The 23,829-nt window shown below is 36.7% G+C and overlaps 1 long non-coding RNA gene across 1 annotated transcript in view; it reads right to left on the reverse strand.

Moving 5' to 3' along the window:
- Positions 1–23,829, reverse strand: part of LOC141570434 (uncharacterized) — a 475,324-nt gene that overhangs the window by 265,218 nt on the left and 186,277 nt on the right. The gene's annotated exons all lie outside the window — the stretch shown is intronic.

The following is a 23,829-nucleotide window of genomic DNA, read 5'->3' on the forward strand; positions in this document are numbered from 1 at the left end:
GACAGTGTTGTTCTTTATATTAATACCACTGGAAAGCGGGCATCACTATTTCAAATGTAATCAGTCCTATCCATAGCAGCAATGGCATCTTAGAATAAGCAAGACTATGGCTTTGTTTACAGAGATCAGTTCTACTTATTTAGAATCATATAAACATAATCATTCCCCATCCTCACTGTGACCACACGGGGAAACATGTTAATTTTGAGTTCTTAAGAAAGTATTCCCTTAAAGTTCGATTTTTATTGATTTTATTTTATTTTATTTTTATTTTATGATGTTTTTGAAATTTAAAAAAAATACTATAAATCAAATCTAATTTGTCCCTCATTATGACAGCAAATCATATTTCAAACTAAACAACTAATAACTAACTTTTTATGTCAGATTCTAAACAGGAAAACAGAAACTAATTACTAATGATGGAGGATATTTAATGTAGGGAATTGGTTACACAGATAAAAAAAGACTGAGGCTATGCTATGCAGACATTAACAACAAAAGGAAGCCACCCAAATCCCTAGGCTGGAGGTTCAACATGAGATAATGTTATTTGAATCTTAGAGCCAGAATCACACAGTGGAATCTCGAACCTAGTAGACCTGGTCAAACGAAACTAGTCACAGAGCTATACCGCAAAATGCTGCACCAGTGAAATAGGAGGGACAGGAGTATCCTGATTTTTCCTTTGTTTGCCCTCAAATATTCTATGGGTGCCTCTCCTTGGTCAATCCCAGTAAGATGCCAGCTGTCATGGCAGCCTGGAAATTGCAGCCTGTAAGTGCCAGCTTCCCCATGATACAGGAGAGAGCGAAGGAGGGAAGGATCTGAGTGCAAACACGTCCAATACAGGCATAAGCCATGGTAGAAATCACTATACTTAACCAACCATATTGTCCAATGGCATGGTATATGCGTTCAAATATTAAGTCATAGGATTCAGAAGTACATGTTTGAGAAGATTTTGGAAAGTGTAAATCAAAAGATATAAGCTTTAGTAAAAGATCAGTAATTCATCTAACAAATATTTTATGAATATCTTTTGTGATTCTAATATTAGAACTTGGGAATACAATATGTAAGTAAAGAATAAATAGTAAACAAGTAAATAATAAAGAGTAAACAACGCAGAGTAAACAAGCTTGCTGCTTTGTGAATAGTGAAAACTTTGGGGGATATTTATTTGGGTATACTCTGATTTAAATAATAAATTCCCCTGGAACTGATTTTAGCCTCAACATTCAATTTATTGATTTTTAAGCTCATGTTCAAAGATGCATTGAATCAAAATTGCACCTGTGGCTTTTATTCACAAAGACAGTGAGTAGGAGAGAAAGGAAGGCATTGACAACTAACAGCATAGTCCTTTTGTTGCTCCTCTACATTACTCAAAAGATAAAGCTAATAGAATCATATATCTCTCACTCTACGTGTGCCCATAAGCCTTCCCGGCATAATTTTATGACTTCTCTTCTATTTTTGGTCTGTCTTTGATGCTTATTATAATGATTCTACTCCTATAAATATACTGGTGGTGCCAAAAAAATGTACTATACACATTTCAAGAGATGTTATCTATGCTCAAGCAGTATTTCGCCATAATCAGAAGAGCCTGGATGCTGATGGTAACCACTTTGAGCACCTCTTGTGATTGCAGAAGTCAAATGTGACTTGTATTCACCTTTTGTTATGGGATATACTGAGCATTACAATTAATATAGTTTTTTCCTTTCTTAAAATGTGCATACATTTTTTTGGCACCCTCTGTATTTTGGTATTCAGTATATATTCTTTATCATTTTGCTAAAATAGGATCATTTGGGCTATATCATTTTATAACCCCATTTTTTACTTAGCAATGTATTTTTGAGATGCTTCCATAACAATATTATATAGATATAGATATGTGCATATAATTACATAAACACATATATGTAAATATGTTATCATAAGTTTTAACGGCTACATATTTTGTTATTGCACGCATATGCTATCATTTAGTAAAATCACTGTTTATACGTTTGGTTCTAATTTTTCAATATTTTTACAACAATGTCATGAGCATCTCTAATCCTGTGAAGTTATTGCTGAGAATAAATACCCAAAGGTGTAACTGTTAAGTCAAGAGTGTTTTACTAGTCAGTTTAGGCTACATTTTTCTACAGTAACAAACAGCTCAAAGGATGCCAGTCCCTTATAACTGTTTTTCCCTTGCTCACACAGACTGAGGATAACCTCTCTCTGGGATCTTGTGAGGGAAAATAGATTGACAACTCTGAGCTGATTCAGAAAACTTCTGGTGAGCAATATTTCATGTCAATTCTAGCCACAATTCACTGTCCAGAGCCAGCATAAATTCAAGAGGACAGAAAAGCAAAATCCTTTTGCAGAGAAGAGCCCTAAAATATAATCCATCCAGGAAAAAGAAGGAAGTATTTTAAACGACACTACCAGAGGTGCCCATAATAGTGCATACTGCTCTGATCACTCTGTTATTATAAAAAAGGACAAGGTTAAATGTTGCCATAGACAGAAAACAAAGATTCTGAAATAAAGAGTGTACCAAATGTCCCAATCAATTCTTAGCAAATAATTTAAAGCCACAGTATGGAGAAGTAACATAAATAAAACACCTTGTACATATAACTAACACAGGGTAATCATGTCCATTTCCACCTGGCAAACAAACTCTGCCAAAACATGACCATCACATAACTTCAATCCCAACCATTGGATGGCCACAGCCATAGTTTCAACCTCTAAATTGTCGTTGGCTTCTTGTCCACATTTGCTCAGAAGAGATTTGATTGTGTGCAATAAAATTTAGCCATGAAATAAGAGGTTTTCTATCCAGTAAACCAAACTAACAAGTCTATTGCTAGTATATTTGGATTTATAGCTTCTAGTCACTTTTTTCCTCTTGAAAAGATATGCAGGTGACGTCAGAGTAAACTAGGTGACATTGTTAAGATCACTGACAACTGATAGCCATACCTAAATGAATGTAGAGACATCCGGTCAGTAAAAGATAATTAAATAACCTAAGGTTTAAAATTAACCTACTGTAGGGAAAGCACTTGTCCTATTTATTTTTCAAAGGAAAACATAGAGATGAACAGAGAAAGCAAAAATGAAAAATAAGGGAGGTATGGCAGTTTTAGAAGTATATTAGCAACTTGGTTTGCAATCCTGAGTTGCCACAGTTATAGCTGACAATAGAAGGTGGTGTAAATTTTGATGAACAGTAGACTACATATTTTCACATTAAAATAACCAAGGGGAAAGTTCTCTTCAAGTCTATGAAACTTTATACTGAGAATAAAATTGCTTATCCCTGGGCTCCAAGGGAGGTGGGGAATGATTGGTGTAGGATGGGGTACAAGGAGGCTGCTGGTATAATCCCCCAAACTGTATTTGAGATCATAAAATTATTCTTTATTAAGTGTCTGAATCTAATCATTAAAAAAAAAAGTGCTTATCCAAGAACAAGTGTGTGGATAATATACTGAGGGAAATCCTTTTGATTGATTGAGTTTTTAATTATAAACCAAGTTTAAACCCTTTACCTTGAGGGCAGATTAATACACAGCTTCCAAACCATTCTCTAAACAGCCACTTCCAAGTGTATTGCTTCCAATGACTGGAGGTGTGGGAAGCCTAATTTTTTACCCCCATCCCCTATGGGTTCCAACTACTCAAGGACACCCCACCCCCCTAAGGTTCTTAATGAGGAATCAAGCTGTAACATCAACCGTGCTTTCTTGTAAAACTGGAGTGGAAAATATAGTAGGGGCTCTACCTCCCACACCAAATAAAACTCACTCCCCAGCTGCAGCCACAGATGTCTGAGATGCCATCAACCTTACAAACAGGAGTTCAGACAAATTAGCCCCTATCCAAGTGTGCTTTGCTTGAGAGAGAGAGAGAGAGAGAGAGAGAGAGAGAGAGAGAGAGAGAGAGAGAGGCGTGAGAGGAAGAGACATTAAAAGTAGAAAGGAACTTGGAGACAATAAAAAGGTAAGAAAAGCTTTCAATTCCTGAATGATAGATGAAGATGGAGAGGAAGATCAGAATTTTACCCAGTACAGTTCCTCACAGGATTGGAGAGGAAGTTTCCTTGTAGACATAGGGAATAGGATTTTCCAAAGTAAAAGCTCCAATATTCAGAACCACTTTATTCTTGAAAGAAGGAAGACATTGTTGTAGAAAAACATTCAGTGAGAATTTAGTAGTATCACTTATGAAAGCATTATTTATATTATAGTACTATATATTAATGGTAGCAGATCACACTTTCACTTCTGTATCTGGATCCAAAGAGAAGTGTTTTCACAAATGCAGGAAATTAGAATTCCAGCCCTCCCTTTCAGACCACATCAAATAGGGAGTTAACAGCTCTTTGAGAGAAGCAGATATTGAAAATCTGAAAACATAATTTGAAGAAGAGAGCAGTAACTGAGTTATTTACTATTTCTAATTGCAATTAAAATAAAGTATTTAGTGAGGTAAAAGCAACAGGCTGTGTTCCCTGATGACTAGCCACACTGCACAGCTGTTAGTTCTTTGACATTTTTATTAGGAGACCCATAAAATATTGTTACCCTGGATATGACAACTTTGGGCAGAAACAGCTAAGAAAACAAAAAGTTACTACCATAGCATCGTCCAAGCTGATGCTTCCACTGTGCAAGTTGTCATAGAAGCAGGAATAAATTAGGGACAGGGAGGACCACCACTAAGTGTGTCCCTCTGAAAATGCATCTCGGCCCAGGCTTGAGTAAAGCCACAGTGAATAGTAAAAATTTGCTGTTAACACCATTGAACCATTTTCTTGGCTGTTACTTGCAATCCAACTCTTAGTGACATTACAGGTCCATTTGGAGGTATATTGGTAAATTCCTGTGCATCAAATCCACCATCTGTTCTTATGTCATCTGATACTCACTGAAACAATTAGATGAATAATCAATAAAACTTGACATGAATTTATTGAATGTTTACTGAATATCTATTACTGTGTCAGGTCTTTTGGTGAATAGAAAGAGGTATAAGGAATGTTATTATTCATAACAAGCATTTGTAGAAGGAAAGACCTCTCATGCTATTAGTTATTGAAAGAAAATGTAGTTGGTATTTAGGCCGATGGAGCAAAATTGTGAAAATGAGAACTGGAGAATCAGTTCCTCAGATGCCAAGTAAAGCACTCTTATATGTTCCTGGAAAATCTGTAGAACAAACTAATGGAAATCCATGTGTTATTACCAAATGCTCATGAGTCTTCTTATCATTGGTGAATCTGTAGGTTATTACAAAGGGACAATTTCTCACCATTTCTATTATCAATTTTCACATCTAAGTTAAAGGAGATACAGACAGGAAGTTCTGGTAGAATTCGGTCTCTGAGCTCTTGTTAATCTTAGTCCCTGGAGGAGGGTAAACCTATATAATCCCAATCAAAACAGAACTGTCACAGATCCTAAATCCAAGAGGCAAGCACCAGAAAAGACAAAGCCACATAGAAAAGTTTGAATATACCTAGAAAAAAATTGGACAACATTTACAAAAGGATAATGCTCATGCTTAAAAACTCCATTATAGAGTAATTCTATAAAACAATCAATGTAGTACATGCAGTATTTGACAGCTTGAACTCTGAAATCAGACTGCAGGAGTTTAAATCCAAGTTCTACCTCCTTCTATTTGTGTGATCTGAAGCTAATTTTTTTTTTTTTTTTTTTTTGGTTCTCTTCTCCCTACAATGAGAATAAACAATACCAAATGAGAAGATGGTCTGTATGGATTAAAAGATGGGCAGCATAGCCTAGCTGCAGAAGCATAACAGTACTTGAAAGTTGAATGAAATGATGATACGACTATCTTCTTGTCTAGTTTACTGGCTGATCAATGGAAGGAACCTTACCCTATTTATTTTTGTGTCCCAGGACCAAGCATTATCAACACTGCTGGTGCTCTATAGATATTTTAGAATGAATGAATGATGTATTTATACAATTATGTGCTATATAAGTGATAAAATACAATGAATTCAGTGAAAATGTAAAGAAACCCAATTTATTTTGTTCCCTCCACATTAGTTAACACACTAGAATCAATCCAGGTTTTTGCCTTTTATGTTAATTTTACTTCCACAGAAATTTGAAAAGAAATATAGTTATTCAAATTCTCTAGGTAGGACATCTGATCCCAAGAGTTACTATGGTAGACTTAAAAAAAAAAAAAAAAGGCTTCTCAAAGATATATTCACTTCCTAATCTCTTGAACCTGTGAATATTATGTGACAAAGAGTGAATATTACCTCATATTGCAAAAGATGTGATTAACTTAAGGATATTGAGATAAGGGATTTATCCTGGATTCTCCAAGTGGGCCCTGAATGCACACAGAGGAGGCAATAGGAAGATAGAGGTGAGATTGGAGTGATACAAACACCAGTGAAGAAACGCTGAGCATCCAGCAGACACTCGAAGAGACAGGAACAGGTTTTTCCCCCAGAGAATCTGTAGGAGTACGGCCCTGACAGCACCTTGATTTCAGACTTCTGGCCTCCAGAACTGTGAGAGAGTAGATTCTGTTGTTTTAAGCTACCAGGATTGTTGTAATTTGTTACCCCAAACCTAGGACACACACACACACACACACACACACACACACACACACACACACACACACACAGTTCCCCTGTGTATAGTAGTCTTGTACCATAATTCTTAGCTTAGGCTTTGAAATCAGACAGAACTGGCCACAACTCCTGGCCCATCCATTTGCCTTTGGACAAGTGCTGAGATATCTTAACCTTAGATTCTTCTCCATTATATAAGACTAGTAAATCTCCTTTATTAAATGGAATTGTGGATAGAAAGCATCTAACACTTAGTCAGTCTAAATTATTGTTCTTGTTATGAGCTAAATAAACATAAATCTAGTCATCCACCCAAGAATCTAGTGGTAAACTCCGTCAATCACTGGAAGACTATTAGATATGCTCTGAAGGAACCTATACAGGCTGACGTATTAATGTCCAAAACCAGGCTGTTAGAAGAGCTGAGGTCACAGAATTACCCAGAATGCAAGTTAAGTTAGGAATCAGATGTCATTGGACATAGAATTCGAGTCCAGTTCTGCTGCTTTCTTGGAGACTCAGCAAGACCATCTCAAAATGAGACGGTGGCTTTTGAGCATAACTGGCTACTTGAGACATACAAACCCTTCTCTTGTTTATAGAAGGAGTCACCCTTTGGGACTAGTTGATTTTTTAATCTGTAAGCATGAATCATAAGGTCTTGTAACAATAGTGAAATCAAGAAACGATTTAAACTCAAGAAGTTCTTGCATACACACACACACACACACACACACACACACACACACACACAAAGTGTTCTCTCTTAATAATAGCAATCTTAAAAACCACCATTCTTAATTTAAAAATATCCATTTCCTTATTGGAGAGAAACATTTTACCAATCAGGTAGTCACATACATCTTTGGAAAATTCCCTGAACAACTTCCCTTTCTCCGTAAATCTTTGTTTTCGCAGGATGACCTCTCTCTAACTGAAATCACAACGTGTGTTAGCTATTACAATGATGTTAGAGAATAGACGGTTCAAACTCCAGTTGTATGCTCCTCCCCAAACTATAAAATCTTGTAAAGAACAACTTCTTATGAGGCTGTAGCAGAATATTTGACATGCTACAATTTTCTGGGCAAAGGATTTAGCTAGCTACTATTTACCACTTCCTTCCCTCTTCTTCCAGCCAGCTCTCACTTCCCCTTTTCCTAAGCATCTCTAATGTCTATTATCCTTCACTAGTGCCCCGGATAAAGGCTGCTGTGGTCCTTACACCCTGTGTGAAGATGATCACAGTCAACTGTAACAAAGATTCATAACTCTTCTTTTATTGGAGCATTCAAATTACTCTCAGAAAGAGATGATTTCAAACCTTGCCACAAGGAGCCCCGCCTGATAACAGAGTTTTCTTTTGACTATCAAGAGAATTGTAAAAGAAAAAAGCAAATATGATGTTGGTGCTGGATTATATACTACTGTGCTATTGAGAATTTAGTTCTCTGGTGGGTGTGCATTTTTTGGTAATCTGTTGGAAATTACAAATATCAATAAAGAAGGCTAAGAAGGATAGTGGACAAGGACCCAGAATTCTGAAAAAGAGCCCAATATTTTAGAGACAAAGAAGAATCATAACAAGAGAAGGCCTTTTATAATACAAAATATGACAGATTTTAATTAGGTCTTTTATTACTATCAATAACACAATAAGAATTGTTTGAAAAAACTACCTGGTAGGTTTCTTTTTATTATTAATTTCACACCTACACAACATCTTTAGATTTTATAAAGCACAATTAGCTATATATGCATAGAAATCAAGAAACTATAGAATGTCCTAGATTTTTATCATAATATCAGTAATTTACATGTAGATATATCTCAAAAGAAAAGATGAGCTATGCTTTCCATCACCCCCACCAGAGACAAATAAATTTATTATAAGCAAGTGTGAATACTTTGCTTAATAAACAAACTGATAAAAGTCAGTCTTTACAAAGTTGGGAACTGATACCATGGCTCTCAACCTTACCTCCTCGCCTCTCATATCCTGCTGTTCTCTTCTTTACTCACTCTGCTCACATCACTCCATGCACATGGGCTTCTTGGTTGTCCGTCAAGCATACTAAACACTCTACTACTTCAATGCTGTTATACCTGCTGTTCCCACCCCTTCCTTCAGGTCTTGACCTAAATATTGCCTTCTCTATGTCCTAATCGCCTGATGGAAAATAGCAGTACACTTTCCTAATATTTACCATTCCCCTTTCTCTGCTTGATTTATCCCTTTGACCCTTATTGTCTGTAAGTTCAGTGACATCAGGGATTATTTTCTGCTTTGTTTATTACTGTATCCTCAGTGCTCAGAACAACTGTGGTGCATGGTAGACCTTGGAAAACACCTTTTGATTAAGCAGGTGGCCTAGTTGTACTTCCAAGTTCAAGTGTTATCATAAAATATTTGACCTAATCTTGACCTTAACCATGTAGGTACAGTCTTGGAATTTAAGGAGGCTTTCAAAGAATCAGAGCATCTATCAGATTCTTGAAAGTAGAAGTTGTGTCTCAGAACAAATTCCAGGAGCCTCTGCTGTAGAGACAGAGGTCAGGTGAATCTCCAGCAACTCCAGAGTGGGCAGAGTGACAGGCCAGGCCTGGTGGTCTCAATATAACACACCTACACTACATTCCTGCAGATGAGCAATATGAGGTGGTGGAAAGTAGGCTCGACTGAAAGCTGGGAGACCTGGGTTTTCCCTCTAACAAGATGTGAGAGTTAAGGCCAATTGTTTAAATACCCCAGGCCCCAGTTTCCTCTGTTAAAAACAGAAGTCAACCAGGTAAGTGATTTTGAAACTTTTTCTTAAAAAACAGGTAACTTTTCCCCCCAATAAAATAAAATAAATAGAAGGTATTCACTACTGAAAATGAAGAGAAGTGAAGCTCTTTAATGGAATTATGGGCAGCAGTGACCTGATGCCCTACTTCCCCCCTCACCTCCCTTTACCACACCGGCCATGAGCCACTTCCATTGAGCCCCTGGAGAACATGGGAATGTAGCTTGGAAACCCCAGCTTGGAAATCATCTTAGGTCACATCATTTCAGGTGTCTTCTTCTAAAGTAAAGATGATATCAATTAGATAGGAAAAGAAAATAAGGAATTTATTATAAAAGTAAGCTTAGGCAAAGGTCAGAAATATCCAGTAAGTCATTTTTAAAGCTGCATTACCTCTTACAAGCTGCAGTTCTGTATTGGTACATTGCTTGTGACTTAGAAGTCTAAGGAGTCAGTGTTGGTGAAAGATGGCTAGATGCACTTGAATAGCAAAATTTTCTTAGTGTGCTACCACTTACTGTATGTCATTGTGCAGGTTTATTAACATTCTTATGCTTTAGTTTCTTCATTTGAGAAGTTAGGCAATATCTACCATATATAGTTGTTCTGAAAACTTGATGAGATGATTTATGAGAGTTTGGAGTAGGATCTGACACACAGTAAGTTCTCAAGAAATTGTTTTCATTGGTGTTGTTACATATTATAAAAATATGCGGTGTTATTATTGGAGATATCACAACGCCTTTACCCATACATGGCATTCAAGAAACCAGAAAAAGTTACTAACTGAACTCAAAGTGTGGCTACATTGTGGCTCCAAGATAAGGTAACACTTTCATTAAAATAGCAAAAAAGACAAAAAGTTAAAAAAGGATTTCTTCCATTGTCAACATGTAATTCTGCTAATGTCCATTCTTACAGATATCCTTAGTAATACACTAGATTCAGATAGTTATTTGGGTTATTATTTTCAAATTTTATTAAATATTAAATATATAGCAATAGATTTTCATTATTGCAGCTCCCAAATCCTCCCAAATTTCTCTCTAGATAAAATAGACTATACTGCTAAGAATGCCATACAGAGAAACTTTTTGACTTGTTCACTGACGTCTAAAACTTTGAAATCAAGCTGTATGAAGTCATTTTATATACATGATGTTACTTTAATTCTTTTAAGTTATTGAAATCTACAAGCATTTATTGCACCACCACTTTAATTATTTCTGAGTATTAAAAAGCAGACTAAAGTTATCAGTCACATAACAATAAAAACTATTTGAAGTCAGGGAGTGTCATACCTCCATCATTGTTCTTTTTTCTTAGTGCTACTTTGGCTATTCGGGGTCTTTTGTAGTTCCATACAAATCTGATGATATTTTTGTTCTATATCTTTAAAAAATGCCATTGGGATTTCGATGGGGATTGCATTAAATCTGTATGTTGCTTTGGGTAATACGACCATTTTAACTATGTTGATTCTTCAGAGCAACGATAATCAAAACAGCAGATAAACAGACACATAGACCAATGGTATAGAATTGAGAACCCAGAAATAAAATCACATAAATATGGACAGATAATTTTTGACCAAGAAGCAAAAAACATGCAATGGAGAAAAGACAGTGTCTTCAATAAATGGTGCTGACAGAATTGAAAAGCCACGTGCAAAAGAATGAAACTAGACAGCTATCTGTCACCATGTACCAAATTAATTCAAAATGGATCAAAGACGTATGCATAAGACCTGACACAATAAACTGCATAGAAGAAAACATAGGTACTAAACTTATGGACCTTGGGTTCAAAGAGCATTTTATGAATTTGACTCCAAAGGCAAGGGAAGTAAAAGCGAAAATAAACGAATGGGACTGTATGAAACTTAAAGGCTTCTGCACAGCAAAAGAAACCATCGACAAAATAAAGAGGCAACCAACTGAATGGGAGAAGATTTTTGCAAACAGTGCCTTCGACAAGCGGCTACTATCCAAAATATACAAGGAACGCATACAACTCAATAACAATAACAAAAAACAACCCAATTGAAAAATGGGCAGAGGAACTGAAGAGACATTTCTCCAAAGAGGACATACAAATGGTAAATAGACATGTGTAAAAATGCTCAAAATCACTAATCATCAGAGAAATGCAAATAAAAACCACGATGAGATATCACCTCACCCCAGTCAGAATGGCTATCATCAACAAGACAAATAGTAACAAGTGTTGGAGAGGCTGTGGAGAAAAAGGAACCCTCATACACTGTTGGTGGGAATGCAGATTGGTGCAGCCACTATGGAAGGCAGTGTGGAGGTTTCTCAAAAAATTACGAATAGAATTACCATATGACCCAGCAATCCCTCTCCTGGGTATCTACCCAAAAAATCTGAAAACATTTATCCATAAAGATAAGTGTGCTCCATTGTTCATTGCAGCTTTATTTACGGTGGCCACGACATGGAAACAACCAAAATGTCCTTCGATAGATGAATGGGTAAAGAAATTGTGGTATATATAAACAATGGAATACTATTTGGCAGTAAGAAAAGGTGAAATAGGACCATTTGTGACAACATGGATGGATCTTGAGATTATAATGCTAAGCGAAGTAAGTCAGACAGAAAAAGTGGAGAACCATATGATTTCACTGATATGTGGTATATAAACTGAAAACAACAAAAGAACAAGACAAACAAATGAGAAACAAAAACTCATAGACACAGACAATAGTTTAGTGGTTATGAGAGGGTAAGGGGGGTTGGGGGGTGGTAGATGACGGTAAAGGGGATCAAATGTATGGTGATAGAAGAAGAACTGACTCTGGGTGGTGAACACACAATGTGATTTATATATGATGTATTACAGAATTGTACACCTGAAATCTATGTAACTTTACTAACAATTGTCACCCCAATAAACTTTAAATAAAAAAGAGAGAACAAAGTAAAAGGGGGAAAAATCTATTTGAAGGTAAACTCCTACAGGGGAGATTCCCTATTCTATTCATTTTTGTGATCTTTTAAGATAAGTTCTCCCAACAAGCTTGAAATTTGAAGAGGCCCTGAAGAGAGGTTGGTGGTTTCCAGGAAGGGCCTCTAAGTAGCCTCGAAATGTGATATTTGCTCTCTCATTTCCCACATTTCAAAGTCCTTAAGCTTTATGGTTCAAAAATCTGATATTGTCAGTATAATGGGAGAGGTTCATCTGTTAAACACTGTCTTAGATGAACCCGGCTCACAAAAATGGATGTACAAAATTAGGGTGCTTAAGTATTAACTCACTTAAGTAAGTATTATAGCAATCATGGGTCCAGACAACCAGGTTAGCATGACCAGTGTATTTGTTTTCTCTAGGCAAAATGGAAAATTAGATAAGAAGCTAAATTCTAATCTGAGGTTTGCTTTGAGTGCACGAAAGTGAGTTGTATAATTCAAACATGTGGCAGGTAGTGGTTACTCTACATGGAGAGATTGAGTCGTTGTGCAAGTTTACTTAGCCCTTGGGTGACAGAACCCTGGGTAGAGTCCACATCTGTTTTTCTCCAAAGACTCTGCTATGTTTTAATGACTGTGACACTGTATTTGATGTCATAAGAGATAAAAGAGAAGTATGTTCCCCAGAGACCTTGTAATCTCACTAGGAAGCCAACTCTAACATTTATTGTACTGTCGGAGAGCAATATAAGGCAACATGTAATTTATGCCGAAGGCCCAGATGGTAATGATAGTAGGAGAAAGTACAATAAAATCCCAAAGACTCAAGGAAACGCTTCAAAAAGGAGGACCGTATTTTAATCAGAACATTAAAGGAGAAAATCCTGACTAGATGTCTGACTATCAAACCCCTTTACCTTTGTTCATGTTTGAGTTCACTCAGAAGTCAGAACAGGGATCAGTTTGGTAGTGCAAATTTTGTCATAATGTAAACATGTTTTCATAAGGCTCATCTGAATACAGGAGACATTAGTACAAATGATATGCTGGGGCTTTAATATTATATTCTTCCCAAAAGCACATAATCGATTATCTCTAATGATTAATGAGTAGTAATCAGCTGAACTGTTCTGTATCCTGTTTATCAATAACAGACACAATGGGGAAGCAAAAGGTATGCAAAATTTTTCATTGCAGTGAAGTTATCCTAAAGCAGAGGTCCTCAAACCTAGGGGATTTTGCCCTCCACAGGGCATCTGGTACTGTCTAGAAACATCTTTGATAGTTTCCATGGGGGTGACAGGAAATGCCACTGGCAAATAGTGCATAGAGTCCAGGAATGCTGACAAATATCTATCCCATAATGCACAGCACAGACCCCTGAGAACAAAGAATTATCTGATATGAAATGTTTATCATGCTGAGGCTGAGAACACCATATGGACGCTGAAGAAATATCCTACTATATGTTACCAGTAATCTAGCGTAACACACATCAAAGGCCCAGGTCCAGATTCCTCTAGTTCTCCCTACCACCCCACACCTAATTTGAATCAAGATTTGTATTCTCGTGTTGAACTGGGTAGGAAGGTGTGTGTGTGTGTGTGTGTGTGTGTGTGTGTGTGTCTGAAGCAAAATTTCATTTTGGCCTCCTGGCAACTTAATGTAATTATTATAAAGTAGTTCAGATTTTTTTTTAATTTGCATTGAATGTGTTCTTTTCTTGTTATTCACATTCAACATGAAAATAAACATAGAATATTTAGATTGGCCAAAGATGCCCATTTTTCTGCCAATCAGGAAACGAGGGAAATGTTTAGTGATAAAAATATTTTTGTAAGAGAAGGAAGAATGTTCAAATTGTGAATACTAAATTGCGTATATCTGAAGAAAAATGTCTAAATGTTCGTATTGTGTCTTTAACTTTTCAACACATGTTCATACCTGTAGTTTTCATTGTATCTTTACAGAGACAGACAGAAAGGAGTTATATTAGTCCCATTTGAAGATGAGAAAAGATCAAAACCAGGAGATCTATGTGGCATCTCTAAGAACATGATTCTTTCCCGCATTCTACATTGAGCCATATCTGAAGTTACTTAGAGATAGGACCTCAGAATAGAATAAGATGTAATAAGAAAAGTCCAAGGAGAAATAAAACACAAGATGGATAAAAACATTTGAATCCTGGGTATATACCCAAAAAATCTGAAAACATTTATTGATAAAGATGTATGTGCTCTGATGTTCATTGCAGATTTATTTATGGTGGCCAAGACACGGAAACAACCAAAGTGTCCTTTGATAGATGATTGGATACAGAAGATGTGGTACATATAGACAATGGAATACTGCTACGCCACAAGAAAAGATGAAGTAGTGCCATTTGCAGAAATTATGGATGGATCTTGAGGTTATTATGCTAAGCAAAATAAGTCACACAGAAGAGGTCGAGAACCATATGACCTCACTGATATGAGGTATATAAAACTAAAAGCAACAAAGGAACAAGACAAACAAATAAAGAAACACAAACTCATAGACATAGACAATAATTTAGTGGTTACCAGAGGGCAAGGGGGGAGGGAGATGGTAGATGAGTGTAAATGGGTTCAAATATATGGTGATGGAAGGAGAACTGTCTCTGGGTGGTGAACACACAATGTGATATATACATGATGTATTACAGAATTATACACCTGAAATCTATGTGATTTTACTAACCACTGTCACCCAAATAAATTTTAATTAAAAAAAATTCACAGGAATCAAAAAGAAATTCAGCTCATAAATGGAAAAAATGGGCATAATTTCAGAAAATAATAAAAAGAGAGCTATGCAGTTAATGACAAAGAGATTTAAAGCAAAGAAATGTGATTATTTCATGACTACTGAAAAGAGATACAGAAACCACATCTCCCAGATGCACTTTCACCACTTCTCAGCACATGTATTTCTCTTCACTCAGGATCCCTCCTCACAAGAAATGAGACATGCTAGAAGAGCTATTCTAAATATAGTGTTTGGTCACCTGTCTTCAGTTGTCCAAATGTTAGGCACACTTGAAAAAATATCTGAGGGCCGGCCCGGTGGCTCAGGTGGTTGGAGCTCTGTGCTCCTAACTCCGAAGGCTGCCGGTTCGATTCCCACATGGGCCAGTGGGCTCTCAACCACAAAGTTGCTGGTTCAACTCTGCAAGGGATGGTGGGCTCCACCCCTGCAACTACAATTGAACATGGCACCTTGAGCCGAGATGCTGCTGAGCTCACGGATGGCTCAATTGGTTGGAGCGTGTCCTATCCACCACAAGGTTTCCGGTTCGACTCCCACAAGGGATGGTGGGCTGCGCCCCCTGCAACTAACAACAGCAACTGGACCTGGAGCTGAGCTGCGCCCTCCACAACTAAGACTGAAAGGACAACAACTTGACTTGGAAAAATGTCCTGGAAGTACACAATTCCCCAATAAAGTCCTGTTCCCCTTCCCCAATAAAATCTTTAAAAAAACACACACAAAAATCTGAGATCCACAAATGGAAATTAAATTTGGAAACCCTGAAAAATCAAATCTTATATCAAGCCAAATTACAATCATGTATAACCTTTTAGGATTTATTTTATAAGAAATTCCTTGTTTTTAGATCAATCACATAATCAATGTGATCTTTATTTGCTTACATACTTTGATATGATTAGGGATATTTCCTCTACAAATAACTAATAAATAATTGTTGAGGGTGCACCCTATCCTCCTTCAACATGAAAACAGTCTTTTCTTTCTTATTCCTAAAGCCAAAGCTCATTAGGATGTGATTTTTAGACATTTCTTTATTACTGCCAAGGATTTGAATGAAGCCATCTATTCAACCTCTTTCATGTAAAGATGACAGTGATTTGACTTCCCTAATAGTAAAAGTTTATGCTAGGATTTAATTTTCACATAATATTTAGAAAACAAAATAACCCCAAATATTCAGTATTTTGACGAGTGAAGAAAATTTGTGGAAAGGGCTCTGTTCTTTCTTTCTAAAGCCTGGAGATAACTCTGTAGAGAGTTCTTTTCTATGTAATGAAATATCAAAATTTCCAATTTCAAAGTATATGAAACATATATGTTTTGGATGAATATTCACTGCCCACTCAATGCATTCCAGAGCACATTGGTATCATGATATTTACTTATTTCTGGTCTCCTAAAGTAGTCTGCCCCTCGCTCCCCTTCCCTCTCTCTCCCCAAGTTCTAATAGTATCAGAGAACTCTGATGACTACACACTTATACTGTGTCTATCATGTAAATAATTTTGTTTTCACTTAGAAATATGGTTAATTCAATTTGAACTTCCATTCTCAATAAAATACATTTCGTTCCCTATTAGCACTCAACCTGAAATGTATATATTTAAGCCAATGAGCAGGTACAACAGTGCAACTCTACTCTCATTTCTCATTTCATCCAGTTCTCTAATTTTGTCCCATAATTTTGTGTTCTTCGGCCCTCCTTATGTATTTGATTAAATAAGCTCATAGAGAGCATCAGTTCAGGTACCCACTTTGAACAGTGGATAACAGAAACCTGGTGGCCCTAGGAGATACTGAGGGACAGGCCATGTTTGCCACCTGTTCACAGATGTTAAATTCATTTAAAGACCTAATTTATCCTAAAAGGATCAGTTTCAGCATTCTGCATATTCTCCTGATTTAGGTATTTTGTTGTCATTTTGATGGATCCAAAAATAAGTAACGCTGTCAATGTGTGCATAATTAAATAGAAGATAGATCAGGATCTCCAACGGCTGAAATGCAAGCCGGAGTTAATACCAAAGAAGAATTATTTTAAAAGAGTAATGTGTGCACAAATCTTTAATAATGACAGGCTCATGTATGAATTACATGCAGATGATTTCATTTAATCTTCACATTAGAAGAAAATGTTATCTCCATTTTACAGATTTTTTAAAAAGGCTCAGAGAAGATATGCAATCTGTTCAAAGCCATGAAATTAGTAATAGGCAAAGTAAGGGTTTGAATTTAGGTCTGTCTGAACCAATACTGTATAATCGCTCCAAAGGATATTTTAGAGAGTGACAGGGGTGCCGGTGGTGCAGGTGGTGACCATAGAGGCATCTGAAATGAAATGTGATCTGATACAGGATTGGAGGAAACTGTCAAGAGGTCATGGAAAAGGCTCATTACAAGAGCACCATCACCAAGGCATGTTCTAGGAAAAGCCATGAGTTCATAGTAATAGGAGAGATCAGAAAGTTAAGCTCTGGCTAAACTGTGCTTTAATTATCAAGCTAAGAAGTTATTATTATTATTATTATTATTATTATTATTATTAATGCAATGCACATAATGGGAGAATTACATGCTCATAGTTTGGACAATTACTGTGACAGCAGTACGATAAAAGATATTTTGAAGGGAGGAGAGATGGAAGGGAGTAGAGAGATGAGTTCACAATATTTCTGGCAAGAGAAGATGAGTCTAAATGATGACAATAACAGTGGGACTGTAAATGAGAGCACAGATGCAAGGAAAAGGTACCCATGTGGAGAGATACTTAGCTAGACTTGGCAACAGACTGAACGCGATGAGCAAAAGATAAAGGAAGCAAGCATTCCTCAAGATGGTACCATGGTTTCATGGAGATAAGGGTGATTCAGTTAGGTGACATAAGAAAGTGAAAGAAGATCTGACTGGGGTAGGGGCCTCGCAGGGCTAAAAATACTCTGTCAGGTTTTATAATATCCTGTTACTAGAACAACACTAGGCTGGAAAAGATATATTTTATTAGGATCGGAAGAATGATCTGGGTGGCTTAACCATAGTCTATGCCTCTTAAAAGCTGAAATGATTTTATACTCAAAGATACCTACAAAATAGGGATCTATTTTGTATATGCCTACAAAAAAGGCATATAGTACAAGCATTTAGATAATTTTTGAGTGTGCCTTTTTATTCAGGTTAAAAAAAAAAAAAGATAGAGCCAGAAGATCACTGAGAACTTGCTCTCAGGCTTTCTGGTGTCACTGATGTCGGAGGTTGTTATTAAGTGTTTTTCCTGAAGAACTTGTCTTAAGAAATAGATACCTCTTAGGGGAAAAGCTCAAGAGTTTAACTTTCAAAGACAGAAATAGAGTAAGGAAGGAAAAGGCCAGGATGCCTGAAAATTAGTAGAAGGAGAGCTAAATTCACATAAAATATCATTTGGGGAACCAGAGCACAATCGGCGTGGCCAATCAGGAAAACCAACAAAGTGGGTGAGATGTCCAAAGAAAAGTTCTCCTAATCACCCTGTGACTCATCTGTTCTCTCTGCCTTGCTGCCAGCACTGTAAAGAGATTTTTTAAAAAATAGAGATGGTTAGCCGTAATTATTACTGTTCTAGAAACAGGCAAATGGTGTTAGCTACGAAATTTCATAAGAGACAAGGACAGGAGAGGTGAGAATAAAGAGCAAAAGACCCACAGGGTGGCACCTGGGAAAGGAATTAAAATGACATAATCATTTCATCATTTGCACTTTGTAAGGGGAAGAAAAGAAGAGATGCATTTTAAAATACATGTACATTGTTCAGAGGAAATAACTTTGAAGTCCATGTAGTAAAATTTAGGTTAAATACTAAATGAAAATGTACAAAGGAAAATAAAGGTGAATTTTTAGTTGGATTTTTTTGAGGCTTTCTTTTCATGAAACTGGATTTAATTAGAGCATTTATATCCATGTTTCTAAGTCCAAATCAAGGCCAGCCTCAGAAGTACGTGGCACAAATTGAGGAGCTTTCTAAAAATCTTGACCCAAAGACCGTCCCTATCTGTCTGCCATTGATTTGGGAATTCCATGATTATAGATGTAGTCATTTCTCTTCACAGAAGTTCTGAATGATGTCTTTTTGAAGCGGGAATTTTCCTGAAAGTGGCTTATATATTACCTTTCTAATAGTCGTTCACACCCCAGAAAGAAAAAGGTCTTCAAAAAACAGCTGCACAAAGGGAATGAGGCTTAGGAAATGTTGAACCATTTGAAGACAATGTACACGGAGGACGAGTGGTGGCTACACGAAGTTGGGAAAATCCGCGGACTCTGACCAGGACACATGACCTCATCACCACTTCTTTAAAGTTAATTCCCACTTGTTATTTTTTTCCGGAGTTTTCTGGGACTAGCTTGCCTATTCCTCTTTTCCACAATAAAACTTTTCCCCTGGGACTCCATCTTCTTAAGCAATGAGGTACTGAAGCATATTTTTCTCTCTAGTTCCTCATGTTCTATAATGAACCCATAAATCTTGTTCACATTTGCTAAGATTTTTGCCGCAAATTACCACTGGGGAAGAGCTGACACACTATACCTAGAGGAAATTACAGAGCATAAGAGCTGTATTAGTCACAGGTAGCCTTATCTTCATCAGAATATTACTGGGACGGGGCCACATTTGTTTTTTAAAGACTGAGTCAGTCTTGCCCAGACCTTCATCTGATCTTGGTAAGCCCCAAGCAACTGTTTCTCAACTTTATACCAACAACCCACTACCTTCAAATCTTTTCATAAAGATAACTCATTGTCAAGTGTAGAATCAAGGGGAAATTCCAAACCAGTACCAGGCCTCTGCGTCTCCAAACAGAATTTCATATGCACACACTTACTGCCATCTTCTATTTTGTATAAAATACCTGAGAAACAAAAATGTACATTCTTTGAATTAAAATGATTGCACATTTTCTATACAGAATTGTTCTCATGTGCTCCCCACCCCCCTCCTGGATAAACAACATTAAAAAAAATAATAATAAGTGAGTCTGTTTTTCACTTGAAGAAAAAAATTAGGGCTAGCACAGGGACCGGGAATTGGGAGTGGGACATGATTCCAGTGCTCTTTGGGCTTAGTGCTACGATCTTATAAAATAATCGGAAAGCACCCCTGTGTTAGAATGATGGGACAGGAAGAGGCCTGACAGCATTTATGATGCTCCCCCCATCCTTCAGCACAGGTCTGCCTTCTGTTTCTCTCATCATCTCCACTGAAGAGACCAACCTGAACCCTGGGCACAGTTGAGAAAGAGAATGGTCTCACTGCCAATTCTCACTGACTATAGTTTTCCTTATTTTCCTGTCTCTTTGGAGACTTGAAGAGAACTTTTAGGTGAAAAAAAAAATACATAAATACATCTGGGAAGTTTATGAATTGAAAGGACTGTTAATGAGTGTCATTAGTTATGTAATTTCGACATATTCAAACAAATACGGGATTGAAATAGAAGGTCCTGAAAGATTCACAGTGTAGTAGTATCTGCCCCCCCCCCACCCCTTTCCCATCTCTAATATTTTCTACCAAACCCTTTTTTTTAGACCCTGGATTGGGAAATTTCATAAATAATGGGATATTAGACCCCCACCTTCCCTTGCTAAGTAACAATCTATACATAACTTCTGCATTGGACAGAAAGTCATATTAGGGGTTTCCAGAACAATGATCAATGCATTGAGAAGGAAAATAAAAATAGATGGTAGCTAAGGAAAGGAAATTCCACAGCCAAGTGAGACTACCTGAGTTTCTCCTGTGTCTATCTCAGCTTCTCTGTCAATAAGAAATGTCTACATTTACATTAATCAGTGGTGTGCTGGATCTGGCTCCAACCTGCTTCTAAGAGACAGAAATGTGTGGATTTCTTCCCAAGCTCTAGTTCACTGATATACATTTGTAGTTCAAAATAAGCCAAGGTGGGAGTATTGACACGATGGAAATCAGCAAATGCTTCAAATCAGGCCATTGTATTTTTGTACAGTCAAATTGTCAGCACACTGCCAATTATAATTTCTATTAGAGAAAAGGAAATGCAAGAGAAGTCCTAGTCAACATACATACAGTGCTCTTCCTGAAAGGAGATCTGATGAATATCATTTTTCTCATTTTTAGTGATGTCGTAGCATGCATTAGGCCATGATGTCTCCTTGAATAGCAGCATCACATACCTGAGAAATTGCAAATCAGAAACTCTGGATTGGGACCAAAGATTAAAGCCCTCCTGGGGACTCTGGTACTTGCTAAAGTTTGAGAACTTCAGCCTGTGCATTGCATCTAGGGAATCTCCTCAATCTAGCTCGCTCTGTGTGTGTGTGTGTGTGTGTGTGTGTGTGTATGTGTGTGTGTGTGTGTGTGTTGAGGGGACAGTCGAGGTCAAGGTATATTAGATGTCAAGGTATATTATTGAAGGTATATTATTTAGTTTGATTTTATGATAGAAGAGATATGAGCAGATATCAAGGCTTGCTTGTCTATTTGTAAGGTAGAAAAGGTGCAAGCTAATGAGAAAGAAACAGTAATAGGGGAAACAGAGAAAACACAGGAGAGGATAAGAGTAATTCGATCAAATTCCTTGAGAGACAGAAGATGGGACGTGAAATACAGATAATGAAATCAACCTTGTTAAGTCTTATGCTTTATAGACTTGTACCATCCCCAACCCCACCTATTTTTTAAGGATAAGATGCCAACATCATCTCTATAAAGAAAAATAACTTTTTTTTTTTTTTTAGCAGATGCAATATCTATCAAGGTCTTGAACAACTGGTCTGTTGAATGCTCAGATAACACAAAAAGATAGTTGGGTTTGCATGAAAGCTAAATTAAAACTGCCACACATATTACTATACAAATTAATTTAATGAGTCAGCTTTGATATCTGAGGTGGAACAAAATTTATAACGGGCCTCCAATAAGGCTTTCAACATGAAACTTCTATAAGGCCTACTATTTACTGAATACCTACTGTGAGTTAGGCATATTATGTGCATTATTTTGTTTCTTCATTATATTTGTACAAGGCAGGTGTTATTAGCTATATTTTCTGGATTGGTTAAGGTTCAGAGATATCAAAGTTAATCAATTGTCCATGATTGTGCAGTAAATATCCTTTAGTATAATGGACCCCAAAGCTTACTTATTCACTTACTTTTATTGATATTACTGGCAAAGTTGGCAATTTTAAGAAAATGCTTCGAAGTAAATTTTATAATAAGCTTATAGAATAGAGTCAAATAGAAAAAGGTCAAGGAAGACCGCCACACAATAATTTTCCATGGAAATAATTACAAAAACCTCTACCTCTCCTAGAACATTACAAAGAGTAACTCTGAATCACATCTGATGAAAACAGTTTCACACTCACATTGCTCATAAGCAAAAAGTAATAGAAATGAACATCTTGTCAGAACTCTTATAACCTTTTGGCTTTGGGACCAGAATTTAGCAATACAAAATCAATGGGATTTTAGCAGTCCTTATGTTAAACTCAATGCCTTACTATGGGCACAGACCAGACCTCTCAATAGCTCCTCAAGTGAAATATTTTCAGCACTCTCAGGTTTAATTGCTTAGCTGTGCTTTTTTCCTGTCCATTGGGCTTTCATAAAATTATGAGGGAGAACCATTAATGTTCACAAGGCAAAGTCCAGGTCACTGCCTTGGCCACCTTAGTGTGACATTGACCATAATAAACACATAGAATTACCCTAGCTTTTCCCATGTCTGCATGTGGTTTACACTGGAGAAACGCCAGACTGACTAGACCATATGTCTTTTCTGGATCACAGCTCTCCCAACCATCCAAGAAACATTTTTCCCTCCCTTTTGGAAGTTGATTTTCTGTCCTCCAATCCTACTTCATTTTAGAGGAATCTCTTTATTCAATAGACTAGAACCAAAAAGAACCATTGCAGTGTATTATCATTATTTAAAATGTATTGTTTTTATCTTAGTAAGCTTCAATACATGAAGAGTAGAAAGTTTTTCATTTACTTATGACTTGCCTTTTACCATATGAATTAAACATGAACTGCTACTCTGGGGCTCACTGAGTCTTATGGTGAAGTCCAAATCATTACAAAACATTCGCTCAGTCTTTCCTCTATTACTAGGCTACAACCTCAAGCAGTTTTCTCTTGTTTAAAGTGTCTCCTTCAATTAACCACTTTTAAGGAATAGAAAGTGATAAATATTCAATATTGAAACAATATATTATACCTAGCTTCCTTCCCTAGTTTGAAATCACTTGAATCTTACTATCAGTCTAAAAAGAGACAGTGATGTTTTTACTTTGCGCAAGAAAAATTATGTATTGAAAATACATGTATGTACATGCATAAAATATTTATATACATACATATAGGTGTGTGTCTATACAGTTAATAGATGGCAACTCAAAAACTCGAACTACAGACATTGTCTAGTCTTAGGTAATCAATAGTTTGTACACGAGGAAGTGAGTTTTTGTTTAGCATTATAATTTTTCTGTGTTTTAGTACTATACTTAGTATTTTAGTATTATAATCTCCTGCAATAGTTTTCTAAGATGAAATTGTGTGCTTAGTATCTTCTAATCACTTCAAATGGATGTTGCACAAGGAATGTTCTTTTTAACGTATGAAAACATGTACAGAGCTTCGGGCCGGTTGTGCCGTTGCGAGG

Source organism: Rhinolophus sinicus, chromosome 3, assembly GCF_057876585.1.
Source record: "Rhinolophus sinicus isolate RSI-liver-muscle chromosome 3, RSI-T2T, whole genome shotgun sequence".
Taxonomy (NCBI): Eukaryota; Metazoa; Chordata; class Mammalia; order Chiroptera; family Rhinolophidae; genus Rhinolophus; species Rhinolophus sinicus.